Source organism: Lepus europaeus, chromosome 16 (assembly GCF_033115175.1).
Source record: "Lepus europaeus isolate LE1 chromosome 16, mLepTim1.pri, whole genome shotgun sequence".
Taxonomy (NCBI): Eukaryota; Metazoa; Chordata; class Mammalia; order Lagomorpha; family Leporidae; genus Lepus; species Lepus europaeus.
In genome coordinates this window covers 27056621-27076535 of record NC_084842.1, presented here as the reverse complement: position 1 = coordinate 27076535, position 19915 = coordinate 27056621, and the positions used below count along the sequence as shown (strand labels likewise).

Sequence of the window (19915 nt, the reverse complement as noted above, 5' to 3'; positions counted from 1 at the left end):
GCATTTGGGGAGTAACCCGGCAAGTGGAAGATATTCTCAGTCTGTCTTTCTCTGTTTCTGTGTTGTTATTCTGCCTTTCAAATAAATGAATAAACCTTAACATTAAAATATATGGTTGAAAATTTCTCTATTTGCATTTGAGTACCTTACAATATCACCTAGTAAATAATGGAAGAATTGAGATATTTGGCAAATCATGGGTCTTCTCTACTATGATCCTAGTGCTTATTCATTCAGCAAACATTTATCTAATATCTACCAAGTCCAGATCTTGTGCTAGATACTTGGGCACATCAACAAAGAAGATACAGTTAGAGAATGATTCACAATATAATGCCACTTATGTATATCTTTTTTTTAAAGGTTAGTTATTTGGAAGAGTTACAGAGAAAGACAGAGACAGAGAGATCTTCCATCCTCTGCTGGGCCCTCTCCCCAAATATCTGCAATGGCTGGGGCTGGGCTAGGCCAATTCCAAGAGCCTGGAGATTCATCCAGGTCTCCCATATGGGTGGCAAGGACCCAAACACTTGGGCCACCCTCTACTGCTTTTCCAGGCCATTTACAGAGAGCTGGATCGGAAGTGGAGCAGTTGGGACTTGAACCGGTGCCCATATGGATGCTTATGTCGCAGGCAGTGGCTTAACCTGCTACGCCACAATGCTGGTCCCTATATGTCTTTCTCATTATGGACTTAAAAATACACAATATTATTTGTGCATACATTTATGTATTTAAAAGAGCTTTAAAATGTCCTGGGAGGATGACGCCAAGTTCATGCAGGTGATTGCCTCTGGGTATAGAGACTGTGAATGCATCACCTTTACCTGAAAAGTTTCACGTCTTCTCTAGAAAAGACGATGACAATTTCAGCAGCTGTGTTTTGAATGGTGGCTAGTGAGGTGTTCATTATATAGATTTCTGAGCTCTTTAGTATTTAAAAAATCTCCTCCCAAAACAAAAATTTAGAAGAACTCCAATTGCAAAATTTGAGGGAATGAAAGTGGAGGAGACCCTTGAGGTCACAGTGCCAAGAGGACCATGATCCTCTACGGCATTGGTGAGGAAATAAAAGCAAAGTGAGTATCTGGTGATTTGTTGGTTAGAATGACTTGTTTCATGAGCTTTATAACAATAAAAAAAAAATCTAAAGTTCAAAATGTTGTAAAGTTATTTATTGGAAAGATAGAGCTCCCATCTGGTGGTTCACTCGCCAAGTGTGCAGAGTGGCTAGAGGTAGACTGGGCTGAAGCTGTTATCTGGGAAGCTAATGCAGGTCCCCTGTGGGTGGCAGGAGCTCACTTGCCTGAGCCCTCGCCACTGTGTCCCAAGGATCCGGACATCCTAACCAGCATCTTAACTGCCAGGCCGAACATCTGCCTCACTCCTTGTTGTTGTTGTTGTTGTTTTTAATAGATCATCTCCAATTTGCATGTATATTTTCATCACACGTTGGTAATGCTCAAGCAAGTTTTGATGGGTACAAGTTGCTGCGAGTGCCTGCAGGCCTGCGTTGACAGATGGAACCTAGAGCATTTTTCCGGAGAGTTTTGGGGGCTGGAGGGGGGAGGGTTCCCTTGTTTTGAGAGATTGCGAATGTTGTAAAGGGTTGAGGAGATCCATCCCACGGGGCACAGGGCCGTGGACTGGCAGCCCTGAAATCAAAGCAGGCATGTTGGTGAAGACTGAAGGGCGCTCGTCATGGAGCTCTCCACCAAGGCTTTTGGAAAGGCCCTGCCATCCTCACTCGGTGCGCCCTTTAATCTGTGGCTTGTTTTACCAGGCAGCGCCGTGTCGGCGCTCCTTCTGAGAACCGCAGTCATCTTATCCTCCCGTAGAATGTATTTCTGTAAGCTCTTTAAAAAACTTCAGTCATGAAATGCTTAATGTTCTAAGTCTGAATAAAGCCATTTTGCACGTAGCTGCACGGCTCCCTTAGGACTAGAGTGTTTTAAACGGAACAATTTAAAGTATTCTCTATGTAAATGGGCATGGAGGGTAAATGGTTTGGGAAAGACTGCAGAAATATTTCCTAGGTAGAACTGATCTTGTTCTAAAACAAATAAATAAAAGGCTTGGGCTGAACTGAAGGCAGCACGCTTTCCCCCCTTGTTTCAGATGACGTGTCAGTGTTGGATGAAACAGCCAGATAGCCCCGTGGCGAAAGTCGTGGGCTCAGTCTTGTCTTTTTCTTTTTTTTTCTTTATCTTGATTTATTTATTTGAGAGGCACAGTTGTAGACAGAAGCAGAGACCAGAGAGAAAGGTCTTCTGTCAGCTGGTTCACTCCCCAAATGGCCTCCAGGGCCAGAGCTGGGCAGATCCGAAGCTAGGAGCTTCTTCCAGGTCTCCCAGGTGGGTGCAGGAGTCCAAGACTTAGGCCATCTTCTACTGCTTTCCCAGGCTGTAGCAGAGAGCTGGATTGGAAGAGGAGCAGCCGGGACTCGAACCGGCGCCCATATGGGTTGTCGGGACTGCAGTCAGCGGCTTTACCCACTGCACCATAGCGCCAGCCCCAATGGGTTCAGTTTTAGTTCAGCACTTATTTGCTCTGTGACCTCAGGCAAATCCCATACCTTTTCTTTCTTCTTTTTTTTTTTTTTTTTTTTTTTTAAGATTTATTTATTTACTTGAAAGAGTTACAGAGAGAGAGAAGGAGAGACCGGGGGTTGGGGGAGGGTCTTCCACCTGCTGGTTCACTCCCCAGATGGCCGCAGTAGCCAGAGCTATGCCAGTCTGAAGCCAGGAGCTTCTTCCATGTCTCCCACGTGAATGCAGGGGCCCAAAGACTTGGGCCATCTTCTGCTTTTCCAGGCCATAGCAGAGAGCTGGATCAGAAGTGGAGCAGCCAGGACTCGAACCGGCCCCCATATGGGTTGCCAGCACCGCAGGCGGCAGCTTTATCTGCTACACCATAGCGCCAGCCCTGCATACCTTTTGCTAGCTTCAGTTTCCTCATTTGTGAAATGGCTATTGTGATAATAACCACGTCAGACTATTGTAGTGAGGGTTATATGAAATTCTGTATGTGGCAAAAACTTAGCAAATAACACCCGTTGCCTTCCTTGTTTAAACCTGTTGACAGTGTAGTCAGTGGGGTGGTCTTGTTTTTGCTTCTCCTACAGTTCACCTGCCAAAATAGACCCTATTGTGTCAGTTCCTTGGCTGTACACAGAGCTCCACTCTTGTACTAGCTGAATACATTATTTAATTTCTGTTTTTCTGTAAGACATGAATAACAATGATGCCACCTCATTGGGTTGTTAGGTGGATTAGATAAATAGTTGCCGAATTGCTCAGAATGTGCATGTGTTTTACGGTTGCATTTTTGGTTTCTGCTTTCTCACTGTGTTCTTTGCTTCCACTGCCTTACCCCTAACTCTTTCCGGAGGACTCGTTGTCATCTGCTCTGCTGTGTTTCTCAGGCTTCTCCCACGCAGTATATAATGTTCCCTCCTCTGTGTCCCAATACAGTTCTGTACATAGTAATATGCTCACAGCTGGCATATTGAATTACAATTAGTTGGTGTTTTACTTGTTTCTGCACTAGCCTAAGTAGTTATAACAAGGCTCCACCGGAACGAACATACATTAAAGGATAATAGAGACAGATGTTCAACTAGTTTGAGGAGCTTTATTTCTTTTCCAAAAAGAAAAACTAGCAGGTCGAATATTTAACGTTGCACATTATGACTTGTCCTTAAACCGACACATAGTGTTTCAAAGTTGGCAGATGGACTGATTTCCAGTTTAGCTTCACTTCACTGTCAGCTCAACACATAGTTTGGGGCACAGTCACCAGGCCAGGGTCCAGGGGCTCTGGTGACCATGTAGCCTCCAGACAAGCTATTAATTTATTACTGGCTTTTTCCTTAAAATGGAATTAATGAGGCCTAACTTACTGTGCTGCTGTTACAATTAAATGAGGAAATGTGAAGTTCTGTCCATGGTCCTAAGGTGGTACCCAATAATGGTCTTTGATCTTGTCTTCTCCTTGCCCCTAAGACACTCCTTGCTGAAACAAGGATACTAATTCTTAGAGATGTGTTTGGTAAAGTTCCACGTAGCAGTAATGCTATGGTTCTGTAAGCTTTTGAACATTCTCATGGAGAAATTGAAGTTACCGGGACAGTTGAGCTGAAGGACTGTTCACAGCCACCAACAGACCTAAAGATCAGACCCAAAAGGAAGAGAAAGAAGCATCAAGTGGGGGACAAGAAGCACTGGAAGTGACCTTAAGTCCCAAAAACTCAGGAGCCAGGTTACCAAATGAGTACTTATGTAGGCAAATTAAATGTATTTATTTTTGAAAGGCAGTTAGACAAAGTCTCCCATCCACTGGTTCATTTTCCAAATGCCCACAATAGCCAGAGCAGGGCCAGGCTGAAGCCAGACCTCCATTCAGGTCTCCCATGTGGGTGGCAGGGATTCAACTACTCGAGCCATCACCTGGGTGTGCACATTAGCAGGAAGCTGGATTGGGAGCAAAAGTAGGACTTGAACCCAGGCACCTCAATATGAGATCTGGATATCTCAAGCTTTACCACTGCCCTATAGCACTTGTCCCATATTTTCAACCAGTCACTTTATTAATTCTTTAAACATGGAAATTCAGAGGTATCATTTTCCTTTATCTTTAATTTCAAGAAACTGCCATTTCAGTCATAATATTTTGGATTTGTGGTTTGCTGTGCTTTCTTAATTTTAGTACCACTACATTTCAGATTTTCATAAGGTATTTTAATATTTTCAATCATATTTTTAAACTGAGTACTTGTTTTTTATAAATCTAGAAGTTGCATCAATTCATGGTTTGGTCTTTGTGCTTCTTCACGGAGATGCTTCATTCTGTTCTGGACTTTTGTCCTGTGTCTAGCTGTGTCACCTGGCCTCATGTTTCCCACGAGGTGACTCTCTGAGGCCTATAATCCCCTACTGACAGTTAATGAATAGCTTGAATTAAAAGTCATAGTTTTTCATTTTGGGCATCTTGTCTCACCTGTAAAGCATTTTATCATATTTGAGTAATGTGCTAATAACATTATACTCTTAGTAAAGTTACATTGCTATTTCAGAGAAGGGGTAGATGCAGCTGAAATCCATTCAACTTTTATTTCTCTGGGTAGCTTCATTCATTCACTCACTCATTTATTCCTATACTACATTCTGTGAAGACTTACAGAGTGCCCGGCCACAGCCCATGTGTTGGTGGTTACTTGAGGTTTCTTGCCGGTGAGTGGTGGTGGAATGACCCCTGCTGTCGTGCACCTAGAGTTGAGCAGGAGAGACACAGAATCAAATATGAACAACAAGAAGCAGGTTGTCAGGAAATGCAGATGCAGGGAACACGACCTGGGCAGGGCTCCGGAGCAGCAGCCGGTGGCCAGCAGGACAGGAGCTCCTGGGGAGATCTTGGGAGGCAGACGGTGCCTGGGACTGCAGGTCCTTAAGCTGGGACTTGGCGGGAGCAGGCTGACTGGTGAAAGGTCCCTCTTCACTGAGGACATGGGGTGGTGTGGAGCTGGATGGTTAGGGACAGGACACTGGGTGAGCCCCAGGACAGGAGCATCCAGGGGCAGCCCTGCAGGGGTGAGGAACCTTTCTTTTTTCTTTTCCTTTGCCAAGGGCCTTTTGGATATTTATAATCTCACTTGCAGGCCTAACAAAATTATCAGTTCAACAGTGCGGTTGCCTTGGTAGGGCCAGGCCAGGTGATTTCACATGCCTTCCTTGGCCTGGCCGGTCTTTCCCCACCCCTGCAGCAAGAGTTGTGCGGGGAACCAGAGTGGACTGATAGCAGCAGCTCTGAGTCCCCTGGGAGCATTGCCCAGGAGGAATGAGCAGCTGCCAGGAGGCCAGTGTCAGCCCCGGGGGCCCTGGAAAGCTCCTGCGGCCAGTTAACAAGCTGTGAGTTTTCCTAAGAAGGGCGAGTGGGGTGCTTGAAGGACTTCACTGAGAGAGGCGTGAACTCTTTGAGGCACTTGGTAAGCTCCTCTTCCTACAGCCTGGGGAGAGGATTTAGGCTGATCAGGACAGCAAGAAGAGCAGGACTAGAGAGAGGAGCCTTTGCACAGCTTCTCTCCTCCATGATTTGGAGGAAGAGGCTCTCTTCCCCAGTCTTTGAAAAGCAGGTGATTGTCTTCAGCATCCAGTGCTCTCCCCAGAAAGCCTTTTAGTCTTCACATATTAAAGCATTTGGGTTCTGTGAGATAAACAACCCTGGACCTCTGCAGACTCTCCTCTTCAGAAAACTTCAGTACAGAAAGAATGTATTTATGAGTTTTCTCAAAAGACGAGAGAAGCAAGTGAATGGGAAATAATCCAAGTCATGCATATTTCAAAACAGGGAAACTGCTCAGAATCTGCCTGCTACTTTTTACTAAAAAAGTCTTCCAACAGAGGGCTTGTGATGTTGATTTGTTAGAGAGACTTTAAAAAGTATATCCCATTTCACCGGGTACCTGTGATTCACAGTACTCTTCTTAACAAAAGAGTGAAGAATCTATTGCTGATTAAAGCTTTTTTGGAGTTTTTCCTTTCAGGTATATTATTTGAGTTATTTGAAACCAAGTAGGTGGCCATGCCCATAAGTATGCACAGATATCATCAACATATTAGATTCCCTTACACAAAGGTGATATTCTTGGGGGAGTTTTCGGTTAAATGATATTTTCATTGTAAAAAGTTGGAGACTTTTTAAATGGTCCAAATGGCCAGAAGAGAGTTTAAAGATCTGTGATGCAGGAGGAACCGAATAAAAGGTCTCCCCATCTTGAAGTCTTAAAATCTATGTCAGAGGTTCCCAGAATGTGTGTGTGGAGCACCAGCGCCAACTTTGTGACACTTGGGTCTTGTGAATATATAAACAGGTCCCTGGGCAAGTTAGTTTGGGAAATGCTGGATTAACCAGCAAACAGCGTTTTCCTAGCTGTAGGACCCCTGAGAAGTTTAACTCTGCTAATTTGAGCACAGGGTCTCCCCAGGGGGGTGTAACGTGTAGTTTCCCAGGCTGATTTGACCTCCAAACTTTTTTAAAAAGAAATAGTTTCTGGAACTAACGTTTTATAGAATTTACTTGGCAATATTCCGTTTCATGCATGGTGGGGGGTGAGTGGAAGTGGGAGACTGGGAAAATATCTCTGAGCCCCCAACCCATTTTTTCTTTATGGCTTTGCATCATTGTTGCCTGTGTATCCTGCTTCCTTTCTCACCCCCCACTAGAGGCTCATAATGGCAGGAGCTGTCTCTTGTTCATGTTGTACTTCAGTGGTAAGTACAGGGATCCACTCACAATAGCAGGAATGACAGTTTAAGTGTTTGGTTTTTGTTTTTTTTTTCTGTGCCATGTGCTGTTTATGGGGTATATATTATGCTCACATTACAGATGAGGAAATTCAGATACTATATTAACAACTTGCCCAATGTCACACTGCTAGTATGTGAGGGAGCCAGAACAGGGATCCTCAACAAACACTTGCTAAATGAGTGACTCAGTTTGTTTTACTTTTGAATAATGAGCATTCTAGACTATTGTTTTCATAAGAGGAATTTGAGGGTAGTTTCACATTTGAAAGCACATCCTTTGTAGACATTAAGGTAAATTTATCAGTGGTTCTTGAGGAAAAATTGATTTTTGTGATTGTTTATTTAAAAAATAATATGAAAAAGGCAAAACTAAAAGAATATCCACCATAGCACCATGGCATGTTTCTTGTCACAGTGCAGGTCCCATGGGGGTTACTCATCAAGTTAAGACTTCTTAACTAGTGGACTACTTTCTGCCCTACCTGATCCTATGCTATTCATGATGTTTATTTTTTATAATTTTTACTTTTATAAAAATCATAGGGTACATAGTTTAAGAAGTCCAAAAAATATAACTACTATGATAAATACACACAAATAACTATTTAGTATAATGAAAAACACCAATCACTGCCACCTGCCACCTTCCTGCCTTTCTTTGCTGATTCCCACTCCCCAGAGGTAATCCTTTTAGCTTATTTTACTTATTTCTTTGATAGTGAATAATGTGCTTGATTTATCTTGATTTATTACTTTTAATTTATTTGACTTAATATGTTTAGATTTTATAATTTGTCTTTCCAGTAGGGTAAATAAAATTTAGCTTCCTTATATACTGACTTTCCTTGCACTTATCTTCCCAATGGAGTTAATAAGAATTTAAAGATAAATCAATAATGAATATTTGTACTGTGATGACTGTGAACCTCTTTTTCTTTTAAGGACCAAGTAACTTTTTAATATAACCATTTGTCTTGGCTGGAGTTAGTGATGGCCTTTCTTTTTAATTGCATGGACTTTTAGAAATGTTTTTCTTTTTGTTCCCCCAAATGATCCATCAGTTGTGCTGGACCCTGCCTCTTTGTTCCACACTAGTTAGTATCTCAAATAATTTACCCATTTCCCTCCTTTCTATGAGACCTTCTTTCCAGAGTACATTTTCCTTTTCTGATCTGGACTAATTTCTTTCTAGGCTGTCTAACACTTGTTTTTTGGGGGGCAGTTTTCTTTTTACTATGTTCGATCCACTGTTTCCTGTCCTCCATGTCTTTCGATTCCTTGGTTTGCTTTCTTATTTTCTTGGACCACATCTCTAATAACTTCCTGACAGTATTAATTGTAGAGGTTTGCTCTGTGCTTCCTCTCCAGTTCTTTAAAGTTCTCTTTCTAGTTTTGTTTTGTTTTGATCTGGAGAGGCACTGAAGTACTGTTTGGAGCTCCTGTGAGGTTGGAGCTAGACCCCTGCTGTGCCTTCTTGCAGCATGATCTGAAGAGGCTGCCCTGGGGTCTTTTCTCTTGCACTAATCAGTTTCCCTGGAAGAGTCTCCCAGTCTCCAGACTGGCTGCTGACATCCCAGAAGCCAAGGAAGGGAGATAGATTTTCACAGAATCCCATTTTATTCATTACCTGATTCCCCCCTCAGCCATGCTCGCTGTCCCTAAGTTAACAATGTGTGTGATTTAACCTCTGTTTCTGAATGTGAAATTTCTGCTGTCTGCCTAGGTCGAGAGGTAGCTATCCCCAGCTGGGGAAGGGGGTTGGAGCTGAGTGTCTAGATGCTCCTAAAAAAGAGCTGAAGCAGAAGTTCTATTTTCAGTCTCGTTCCACGCCTCACCTTTAAGAACACCTAAATTCTTGAGTGTTTCAGCATTCTTTCCTCCCTCCAGCTTTTAACTCATTTCTTATAACAGAAAAATTACAAAATAAATGAAATGAACTCTGATATTCTCTTCATCTAAACTGCCCATTGTTAATGTGCTGCCGCATTTGTCAGACCTACTTGTGGGTCTAATATCTATCTATCTTTACCATTTGTAAACCTCATGACACTGTACATGGAAATGCTTTAGGAATACATTTCCCCTAACAAGAGCATTCTCTTAAATAATTATTTGAGATTAGAATTTCTAAGTTGAGAAAGTTGAACATTGATATAATACTATGATGTAGCATCCTGTTTATGTTTAAATTTTTCTGTTGTCCCAATCATCTCCTCTCTGTTGTTTTCATTCTTATTTTTTAATTCCAAGCTCTGAAGGTCATGTTTTGTTTAGTTGCATGTCTTCATTTTCTTTTCTTTTTTTTTTTTTTAAGATTTATTTAGTTTTCCAGCTCCCTTTATCTTTTATGACATTGACATAATATTTGGGGCCAGTTGTTTTGCAGAATGTCCTTCAATTTGAAGTTGTCTGATTATTTCTTTAGGATTAGATTCACAATCAGAATTTTTGTTGTTGCAAGAATAATAATACAGGTTGTGCTGTGTTCTTTTTAGTCCATATATCAAGAGCCCTGACTCTTGGTCTCATTGATGATACTAAGTTGGATAATTTGATTCTAGCCATGTTCTGGTTCCCATGGTCTTTTCCCCTTCGTAATTATAAAGTAATCTGTTTGTTGAGATTTTGATCCTATATGAATAACTTGTTCTCCAGCAGCTTTTTACCTTTTGGATAAATATGCATCAGTAATTCTTGCTTGGTTCACTTACTACAGTGGTAGTTGTAAATGTGATATTCCAATTCCATTGCTTCTTCTAATCTTATTAATTGGTGTCTTTTTTTAAAATCACTGTTCTTTCTGCACTCCTTGTAATTTTTTGTTTCTGTATCGCAGTGGATGCATAGATTCTTTGTTATTGTTACTCTTTTGCAGACATGTTGCTTTATGCTCAACTTCTTCATGGTATGCCTGTGGAAACCTTCTCAGTCTGGTCCATGTATCTTTTGATGTGTTCCATTCAGATTTTGAGAGTTTTCTTGCTTTAGGGTTCCCAGAAACTGTGTCAGATTCACTACTGCTTTTTCTGCATTGGACTTATCCATGAGCATCAGTTGTTTCTCTAAGAAACCCTGGTTACTGTTGGTGGGAAATCCTATTAAGAAATCAAGATTGTGAATGCCCCATGAGCTCATTGTTATGGGGTAGCATTGCTTCTATAGCTTTTCAGGGGGCAGAGTGAGGGGTATATCTAAATTCGTAGGATGTATGTTTAAATCTCGATTTCATAGTGATATGCCAGGGCTCTTCTCGCTTTACATCAGTCTGTGTTTATGTCTTCCTTCTCTGACAGGGCATTTACTAATTGTCTCAATCTCACCACACACATGAAATTGTCTCAGAATTGCTACACCCACACTACCGTCCATGGTTGGCTTTTCCTTTTACATATTTAAATTTTCTTTACTCTCTTATTTCAATACCTCTCACCCATCTGTTTTTCCAGCTTCCAAAATTATTTGATGGCTTCATCTGCTTTCACTCTCCGTCTTCGGTTTTCCTCCTTTTTGCTTCCTCCTACTGTCATTTTTCGTGGGAGTTGAGAGGCACTGTTTACTGTCTACTGTGTTGTAACTGAGAGCCCCATCCTAGATGTTCCATCTGTTGATGACTTGAGGTGAGAAGACAGGGAAGACGTAAACATTATGGGCCTATTTCAAGGAAATTAATGGAAAATGGAATTAAAAGGCAAGATTATTTTTGGTACAAAAAATTTCAAAATCCATGCAAACAGGGGTCTTCAAAAAGTTCATTTAAAATTCATATTATGAAAAAAACTATGCATGGATTGGAAAATTTAAATGTTTTAAATTCACGTTTGCAAGGCTGAGACAGAGACGGATGAAGAGAGATCTTTCACCTGCTGGCTCCTTTCTCAAATGCCCACAACAGCCAGAGATGGGTCAGGGAGCTAGGAACTCAATCTGGGTCTCCCACCTGGTGTCAGGGACTCAAGTACTTGGGCCATCATTTGCTGCTTCCCAGGAGGTAGGTACATCAGCAGGAAGCTGGGTCAGAAGCCAAGTAGGCAGGTCTTGAACTTGGCATTTCAAAATGGGATATGAGCATCCCAAGCAGCGACTTAATGTGCTAAACACCAAGCACAAGATTTTTTTTTTTTTGCACCAAAGTAACGTTATCTTTTAATTCCATTTCCCACAGATGCTTTGAAGCACTATCATATTTACCTGTAATCCCCGAATAGCTCCGTCAGTTATCTTCTCTGCCTCAATCCCCCAGACCTGCCAACCGTCCCTACCCCCACCCTCCGCCCATGCTGTGTCCCTGACAAGACAATTGAGAACTCTCATCTGGCTTCCTTGGAGTTTCTGTGTCCAGCTGCCTGGGTGAGTGGGGCGGCTTTGCAGTGGTGTTTTGTGGGAGACCTGAAAATTCAGAGATATAGGCAGTGCTGGAGAAAAATACAGCCAGGCTCTCTGAGTCTGCATTCGCACTATGCTTGGGGGCTGAACGCTACACCCCAGGCAGGCCTGGATTATTTCAGCCTGAGAAAGATTAGTGGACTAACCCGGGAAGGAGCCACCCCTCCAAGCTCGTTTTTGATGTCTTGATTATCTCATTTAATTGAAACCAGCACAGACTTTCCCCTTTAGCTCCCACACTTGCACTTCCAGGGCCTCTTTGATGTCTGTTGTCTGTCCTTACTCACAATGGATATAGTTTCAGTTTTAATTTTCTTTCTACTCTATTAAATGTGTTAACTGGAAAGCTGAAACACCTAGAGAAATTTTAGCATCCTTAGAACTCAAGAATGCCTTGGTATCGACTTGTTATGAAGGTGTAACTGAAGGGCATAGGGGGAGTTTTCCAAAAGATGATGTGTGCGAGCCGGCCATCATCTTGGAAGCTGTTTGGGAGGTTTAATTTGTTTCACTGCTTTGGTAAACAAAAGCTGGTATGTTCTTTCCATGGGTTTTCAACTGTAGGCTGCTGTTTCCGACTTTCCCCAGAGATGGTACGTTTTGGTTGCGAAATCTATAACGTCTGGCAGGTGCACAGGCATGGGAACCTCTTTTAGCATTTGCCATATTGGCAGTTTTTGCAGGATCTTCTCTCTGTGCTTTATTTATTTATTTACTCTGCTGGCATTGTGGAATTGTGGGTAAAGCTGCTTTAAATCAGAATCATGTCAAATAAAAACACTTAAAGGACATTTTGGCCACAGATAATGGGGATATCTCAACACGAATAATCCATGCCGAATTGGCTGGTAGATTTCAGAATAGGAAGACCATCTTTCGTGATGTTCATGGCTTGGTTTTGCTTTGCTGCAGATTAGGTTTAGCGACAAATTCCATCTGGCTAGAGCTACATGCAGTCTCTCTATTGATTGGTTATATTGGGACTTTATGGGAGTGTCCTTCGAATAGCTTTTCCCAGCATTTTTTAAAGCTCCATTCGAAAAGCACAGAGAGCGAGGGAGAGAGAAGAGAAAAAGGACCCTGCGTTGTTTCAATTTGCGTCCAACATGCAAAACATAGTTCTAAATTTTTAATTAGCTAAGTGAGTGGTGAAAAGGAAAAGTAATATAACAAGCCTCGGTGAGCAGCTGGGATGTGTTGCCATGACGACAAGTTCAGCAGGCTGCCAGTGAGCATGTCAATGGGTAATATCAGGAGAGGGCTTTGAAACAGTGCCTGCTAGCCACAATGTGATTGGTCACGCCTCTGTTGTCTTTGTGTGAACCGGTGGATGCTGGGTAAGACCTAGAGTGAATGCTCAGCTTGTCTCAAGGCTGCAATGAGGTAATGCTTCTGAATCTTTGGGGATTATGAGCTCCTGCCTCCAAAAGACTGCAGTCTAGAGTGTTTTGCTTCCTAGTTGCGTTAATTACCGACTGTAACATGTTAGGAAGTTTTACGGCTGCCTTTCTTCATTCTTTCATGTGTGCATGTGCATATTATGGATAACACATGTGTCTGTGGCATATAGAATCTCACGCGTATTCTAAAAAAAAAGAGATCACCCTCCATGTTAGTCATTCTGCAGAGAGTCAACATTCCATTCGATGGCTGGCATCAGTGACAATAACTGTGGGTGGATAAATGATATATTAAAGTGCATTTCTGTTGGGTAGGCAGACGTGCTCGTTTCTATAGAATATTTTGGCATCAGTTGCTTTGAGAAGTCTTTTTATCTATGCTGTCTTTATGGTAGGCAGAACGGGGAGGGGGGCTTGTAAACAGCGTTGGATTGGCTTGGTCAGTGTGTTTGGTTCATTTTCAATTCCTTGCGACTGGCCAGTTTCTATCCTAATATTGATCTTCTGGAGGCTTGCATTAATCGAACCTAATATCTGAATGCTACACTTGTCTGCCGAATAATGCCTTGACAGTTTAAACTGCAGACTGAAAGTGGGAGTTGTATTTATAGATGCAGAGATCTAGAAACGTCTCTGGGTGGTTTGTGGAACAAAAGCATCAAGGGGTGTCAAAGGACACATGAGCCAAACCCCTCCGCCCTAAGCCCGGCTCTGCGTGACACAGTGACTTGGATTCTCTGCAGGGTTTCTCGGGTGGAGAGAGAGTGTGTTATCCGGTTCACAAACAGTAACCTAGTATCCTGGAAGGGGTAGGGCAGCATCTCCTGCTATGGTATGGAAAGCAGAGTTGGACGAGCCAGTTAGTTCATCATGTCACAAATGAGAAGCATGTGAGCCAGCTCTGGACCGAGCTCGCCGAGCTGTCCTGTTGCCTCCCTGTTGTATTTACCTTGCAAACACTTCATAAAAATTTATAAGCCTTTAAATGGATAAACAAAGAATAAAAGCACCTTGAACGACAAGGAGCGGCTGCTGCTGCTGCTGCTGCACAGGACAGTGAACTCTGCCAGCTACCTGGCTCTATTTGAGGTCAGGCCACGGGCATGCGTTGACGGGCTGATTATCCAGCCCAGCTGCCACCATTCTCCAAAGGCAAGGCCACGGAACACAGTCGTGCCGTGTGCCACACTGTTCTTTGAAAGAACTTATAACTTGCCTTATTTTTACTCATCTATATGGTTTCTGTTTATATGATTTTTGTAATGATAAATAAATGTGATGGTGTATCTAGGTTTTCAATAGTCAGTTCAAGACACTTTCAGCAAGAGTAGGATTCTGGATGGTGACTTTTACCAACATATTGGTTCTATTTAATGGCATAAATGCCAGTGCCAAACAGCTCTGTCCTTCGACCATGAACAGGGAGGCCCTGGAAGCAGGCTGAAGTCCTTTGTCTAAAACAAAGCAGGGTGCAGTGACCCCGTGAAAAAAATCCACCTGTTGATAAGACAGGCGCTTTTGCTCTGTACTCATTTTAATATTCTGCTTCTTTCATTTCTCTGCAGAGGGTTTAATTGTGTAGTCTGAAATCTCAAGCATGCTCTGCTGGTTTAAATAATTTTTAGGTTCATTAATGATTCAGGGTATACATAAAATCAGATCCTTGGCAATGCAGCCCAGTTGTTACAGGTGGTGTGTGTTACCTTTGTTACCTTGCAAGCTGTAAAGGTGTCAAATATGGAAATCTTGCCTAGCAGTCCTCATGAGAAGACGTCTTTATTTTGTGAAACTATATGCTAGCCTAATCTAGGAGCAAAATTCTGATCTTTTAGATTTAGATGACTTAACAGTGTTTCAGTGGATCAGATTATTATACAGTAAAGTCTTCATTATTAAGTCATTTTAGAGCATTTAACACGTGTGGAATTAACATATCAGAGATTAAGTAAAAGGAAAGGGGAAAAAACATCGTAAGTTGCTGTGTTTCATGAGCTTTGTACTGTTTAGAAAGTCCTGTGGAAGAGGAGCAATTGCAGGTTCCAGCTAGTGAGAGTCATTATGTCATGTGACAGGTTCCACAGTGAATGACTTGTGATGGACCGGAAGCCTGATGACTTAGAGATCAATGGCAGATACGGCGTTGTAGTGGTTCTCTCTCATCACTGATATTATCTAACAAAGCTAGTAGCTTAGCAAATGACTTTGGTCAAAAATAATGCACAAGTGATGATACTGATGGTCTGTGAGGTTTCCAAACCTGTGCGTCTTTGAGGAAGTCTGGATAAAAAGAAAGCACTTTGCAGATCATTGGAAGGATTCAAGAAATTTAAAAATGCATCTCTTTAGGACTTCGCCCTTTACAAACCAATCTCAAGCCCACTGTGTTCGTTTACTGAGCAGTTGAAGCAAAAGTCTTTTGGTGGGAAAAGCAAAATGTTGGGAGAGGGAAGGTAAAAGCACAGACTAGGGGCAGCCGTTGGGTGCAGCGGTGAAGCTGCTCCTTGGGATGCCTGCTTTCGATATTAGAGTGCCTGGGTTCACGTCCCTGCCCTGCTCCTGATTCTGGCATCTAGCTAATGCGCACCCTGGAAGTAGCACGTGACGGCTCACGTCTTTGGGTCTCTGCCTGCCATGTGGGAGACTCAGACTGAGTTCCTGGCTCCTTGCCTTGACCTGGCCCAGCCTCCTCTGTTGTGGGCTTTGGAGGAGTGAGCTAGTAGGTGAGATGTCTCTCTCTGCCTTTAAGATAGATGAATGAATAAATATTTTTTTTTTAAACATCAAGTACTCTGAAAGATAGAATATGGAGAGTATTGGAACTTTGGAATGAGACAGAATTGTTAATTCTTCAACACTCCTTCCGTGTAACTTTTGGTCAATTACTTTCTTTAAATTAATCCTTTTCCCACATTAACTAATCACAAAAGTCATGCCTCCAGGTGCACACGCCTGGGTCTGCACTGCAAGGAGGTTCCTTCCTGTGGAAACACAAGTAGGGAGCGCTTGTTATTCCCAGCTAAGAGAAACACAACCCATGCCTGTTCTAAAGGACTTTGTTATATGCTATCAAAACGCCACGTTTGTGTTAACACTTAAATTCATTCAGAAAGTGCCCTTAAAATAATTTTCCAACTGGCCGGCGCCGTGGCTTAACAGGCTAATCCTCCGCCTTGCAGCGCCGGCACACCGGGTTCTAGTCCCGATCAGGGCACCGGGTTCTATCCCGGTTGCCCCTCTTCCAGGCCAGCTCTCTGCTATGGCCCGGGAAGGCAGTGGAGGATGGCCCAAGTGCTTGGGCCCTGCACCCTCATGGGAGACCAGGAGAAGCACCTGGCTCCTGGCTTCGGATCAGCGTGATGCGCCGGCCACAGTGGCCATTGGAGGGTGAACCAACGGCAAAAGGAAGACCTTTCTCTCTGTCTCTCTCTCTCACTATCCACTCTGCCTGTCAAAAAAAAAAAAAAAAAAATTCCAATTTAAAGTATTGTAATAGTGAAGTCAGTGCTAAATGATTATTTCATCAACTTAAAAATATTGTATTTCTGCTATGACAAAATAAACCTTTACAGTCTACTAATACCGAAATTTGATAATGAAAATGGGGCCTAGACAGAAAGGTCCTTCCAGTCTACGTGTGAAGGAAAGGTTTTCTAGTAGAATGAGTAGTGCTGCAGAGGACAAACTTGGCGAGTGTGAATTACTTGTTTTGTTTAGAAAGAGCTAGTTTTCAGATTTTTGTGAGCTAGCATTTCCTTTAAAAAATTATTTACTTGAAAGGTAGAGTGTCAGAGAGAGGTAGACACACACACACACACACACAATCTTCCTCCTGCTGGTTTGCTCCCTAATGGCCACAACAGTCAAGTCTGGGCTATGCTACCATAAAGCCAAGAGCTCCATCCTGGTTTCCCACGTGGATGCCAGTAACCGCAGTACTTGGGCCATGTTCCGCTCCCCTCCCAGGTTCATAGAATCTCCTTTATAGTGGTATTTCACAGACCCGTGGTCATAACGTGCAGTCCTTTTATATTTGGGGCTCATATTGTCCACATTGAGTGTATGGTGAGGTTGTGTGTGATAAATAAAGCTGGGATAGCAAATACTGTCTTTATTAGTTACACATCTTGGTACCCCAAGTTGATGGTTCATTTCTTGAAGATGGGTCCTGTTTGTTTTCCTTTTATTCAGATAATACCTACACTTGTGCCAAATATAAGTACTGGTAAATGTATATTATTTAGTTGTTTAAAGATGGATAATGTGTAAAAGTTACTTCTGGCCACAGAAACAGAAAGCTGGAAGGATTCTGTGAAGTCTTAGACATGTTGCCTGTTGAATTTTCTTATCACCAAATAGTGCTTCTCATTTTTACCCATTTCTTCTTTTGGACAGCATAAATATATTATAGCCCTGAAATTTGAAATTTCAATTTAAAAAGAAACCATTATGGTAGAATTCAAGTCCAAGCCGTTATACCATGTGTGGGTCTTTTAACCACTCACTGCACCTGTATGTCCATCATTTTCTTGGTGGCAGGTGATAAGTACATAGGCTTGGGGTATTGGGCAGAATCACATTTGAAATCTGGAGGTGACATTTACTTGCCAGGAGACAAACCAGACTAGTCTCAGCTCATTAAATGAAGAGTACATCTATAACACATTGTTATATTAATATAGGTAACCCACATAAAGTGCCTGACATATAGTATCTGCCATGCAAGTACATACTCCACTGTTGTTTATCTCCTATTTGCATTTAATTGCTAAAATAACCAAATTCTTTTAACCTTGGTGGGGTATCTTTCATGATGAAGAAAAATGATTTGTTCTTCAATTTTGATAAGTTACTCCATGTAAGAAAATCTTATCACCTGTGCTTACATAATTCCCTTGGTTTTAGCTGCTCTAACAGTTTGGAGGCGATTAGTATCAGTGTGTTATGTTATGATCAGTAGGGCTTTTTTTTTTTTTTTTTTTTGACAGGTAGAGTTACAGACAGAGAGACAGAGAAAGGTATTCTTCCATTGGTTCACTCCCCAAATGGCTGCCACGGCTGGCGCTGCGCCGATCCAAAGCCCGGAGCCAGGTGCTTCCTCCTGGTCTCCCATGCAGGTGCAGGGGCCCAAGCACTTGGGCCATCCTCCACTGCCTTCTTGGGCTGCAACAGAGAGCTGGACTGGAAGAGGAGCAACCGGGACTAGAACCCGGCACCCATTTGGGATGCCAGCGCCACAGGCAGTGGATTAAGCGAGTAAGCCAAGGCACTGGCCCCTGATCAGTAGGGCTTTTAAATGGATAGCCCCCAGGGAAGCCCATTCTGACAGGTAGGCTTAGGGTAGATGGGGGAACGCAGGTGAAAACCTCAGAGGCGGGGATCTGGTCAAGAGTGGAATGGGAGAAAAGGAAGAGATTTTGAGGAATCCAGGCAGAGAGTGGACAGCATCTATGACCATTTAGATTGCGAGGAGGTAGGTGGTGGATGAGCAAGGCAGCCTCATGTATTCATGGGCCATGTGGAGCTAGGTTTAGTCCAGGCTAACAGACGAGAGGAAGCAGGGTCTATGAGAAGGATGACCCATGCAGACTTGAGCGTGCTGAGTTTGAGCCACTGAGTTGTTTAGGGTGGGCTCATTTGGTGAGGAGAGGAAAGGCAGAGGGGTGCCATGGAGGGCAGGGGCTCCAGAAGTCACGGCAGAGCCTTAGGACCAGAGGAGGAGGCTGGGCCGCACCAGCTCTGTACAGCTGACAGTGAGCACAAGGCTTTGGAGAGGAGAGAGCTCCGAGGGGTGGTAGCTGAGGGGGAGGAAGGCTGTACTGGGTGCCCACGTGAGATTCCTTCCAGAGGCCGGCAGAGGAAAAAGTTACAGGAGCCCTCAGACTCTGCGTGTGGATCTGGAATGCATGTTCCCTTTTAGTAACATACACAGGACTGGTTTCCCCAAAGAAATCAGGAAGTGAAGTGTTTGGAACCGAAGAGCTGGGCAGAGGCATGGTCCACATCCCAGGCCTTTGGTGGCCTGGGCGTCACCTCACCCTCCCAGCCCTGTGCTCCCGCCACAAGCCAGTCCCTGGTTATGTGCTCAGGGCAGACCGCAGATCAGGGTACTACACATGGCTGGGAGAAATCAAAGAGATCCTGAACACTCATAGCAGAAACCAGGAATTAGATAGCTTTTAGGGGCCGGCTTTTGACACAGCAGTTCAGACGCTGGGATGCCGGCATCCCCGGTGAGAGTTCCTGGGCTCGAGCCTGGGCCGCACCTCTGATTCTGCACTTGCTGCCCTTGCACTCCCTGGGAGGCAGCCATGATGGTCCCAGTAGTTGAGTCGCTGCCACCCTCATGGGAGATCCGGATTGAGCTCTGGGCTCCTGGCTCAGTTGCAGGCATTTAGGGTATGAGCTAGCTGATGGAAAATCCCTTTGTCTCTTTGTGCCTCTGCCTTTCAAATAAAGAAAAATAAACAAAAGTAGTTTTTACCCATCTTTATTTAACATGAGTTCTTAAAAAATTTATAATTAGAGCGAGTGGCCTAGGACATGGAGAAACTGTGATGTAATCTTCTCAGTACTTTGGAGAGCTATCAAAATAAGCAAATTGTTCTTTTTCTGTCAAACTTTTTCTAAAGATTTATTATTTATTTGAGAGGAAGAGTTACAGACAGAGAGCAGTAGATACAGAGAGAAATGTCTTCCACCCACTGGTTCACTCCCCAAATGGCTGCAATGGTCAGAGATGGGCCAATCCAAAGCCAGGATCCAGGAGCTTCCTCCAGGTCTCCTGCATGGGTCCAGGCCCCAAGGACTTGGGCCATCTTCCACTGCTTT

The 19915-nt window shown here is 43.2% G+C and overlaps 1 protein-coding gene across 5 annotated transcripts in view; it reads left to right on the top strand.

Moving 5' to 3' along the window:
- Positions 1-19915, top strand: part of STOX2 (storkhead box 2) — a 253967-nt gene that overhangs the window by 178948 nt on the left and 55104 nt on the right. Inside the window, exon 1 of one of the 5 annotated variants that reach the window (XM_062213218.1) lies at positions 11604-11651. The exons of the other annotated variants lie outside the window; for them this stretch is intronic. The gene's annotated coding sequence lies outside the window, so the exon portion shown is untranslated. Of the gene's footprint in view, positions 1-11603; positions 11652-19915 lie in introns of those variants that run through there. 5 annotated transcript variants of the gene reach the window in all.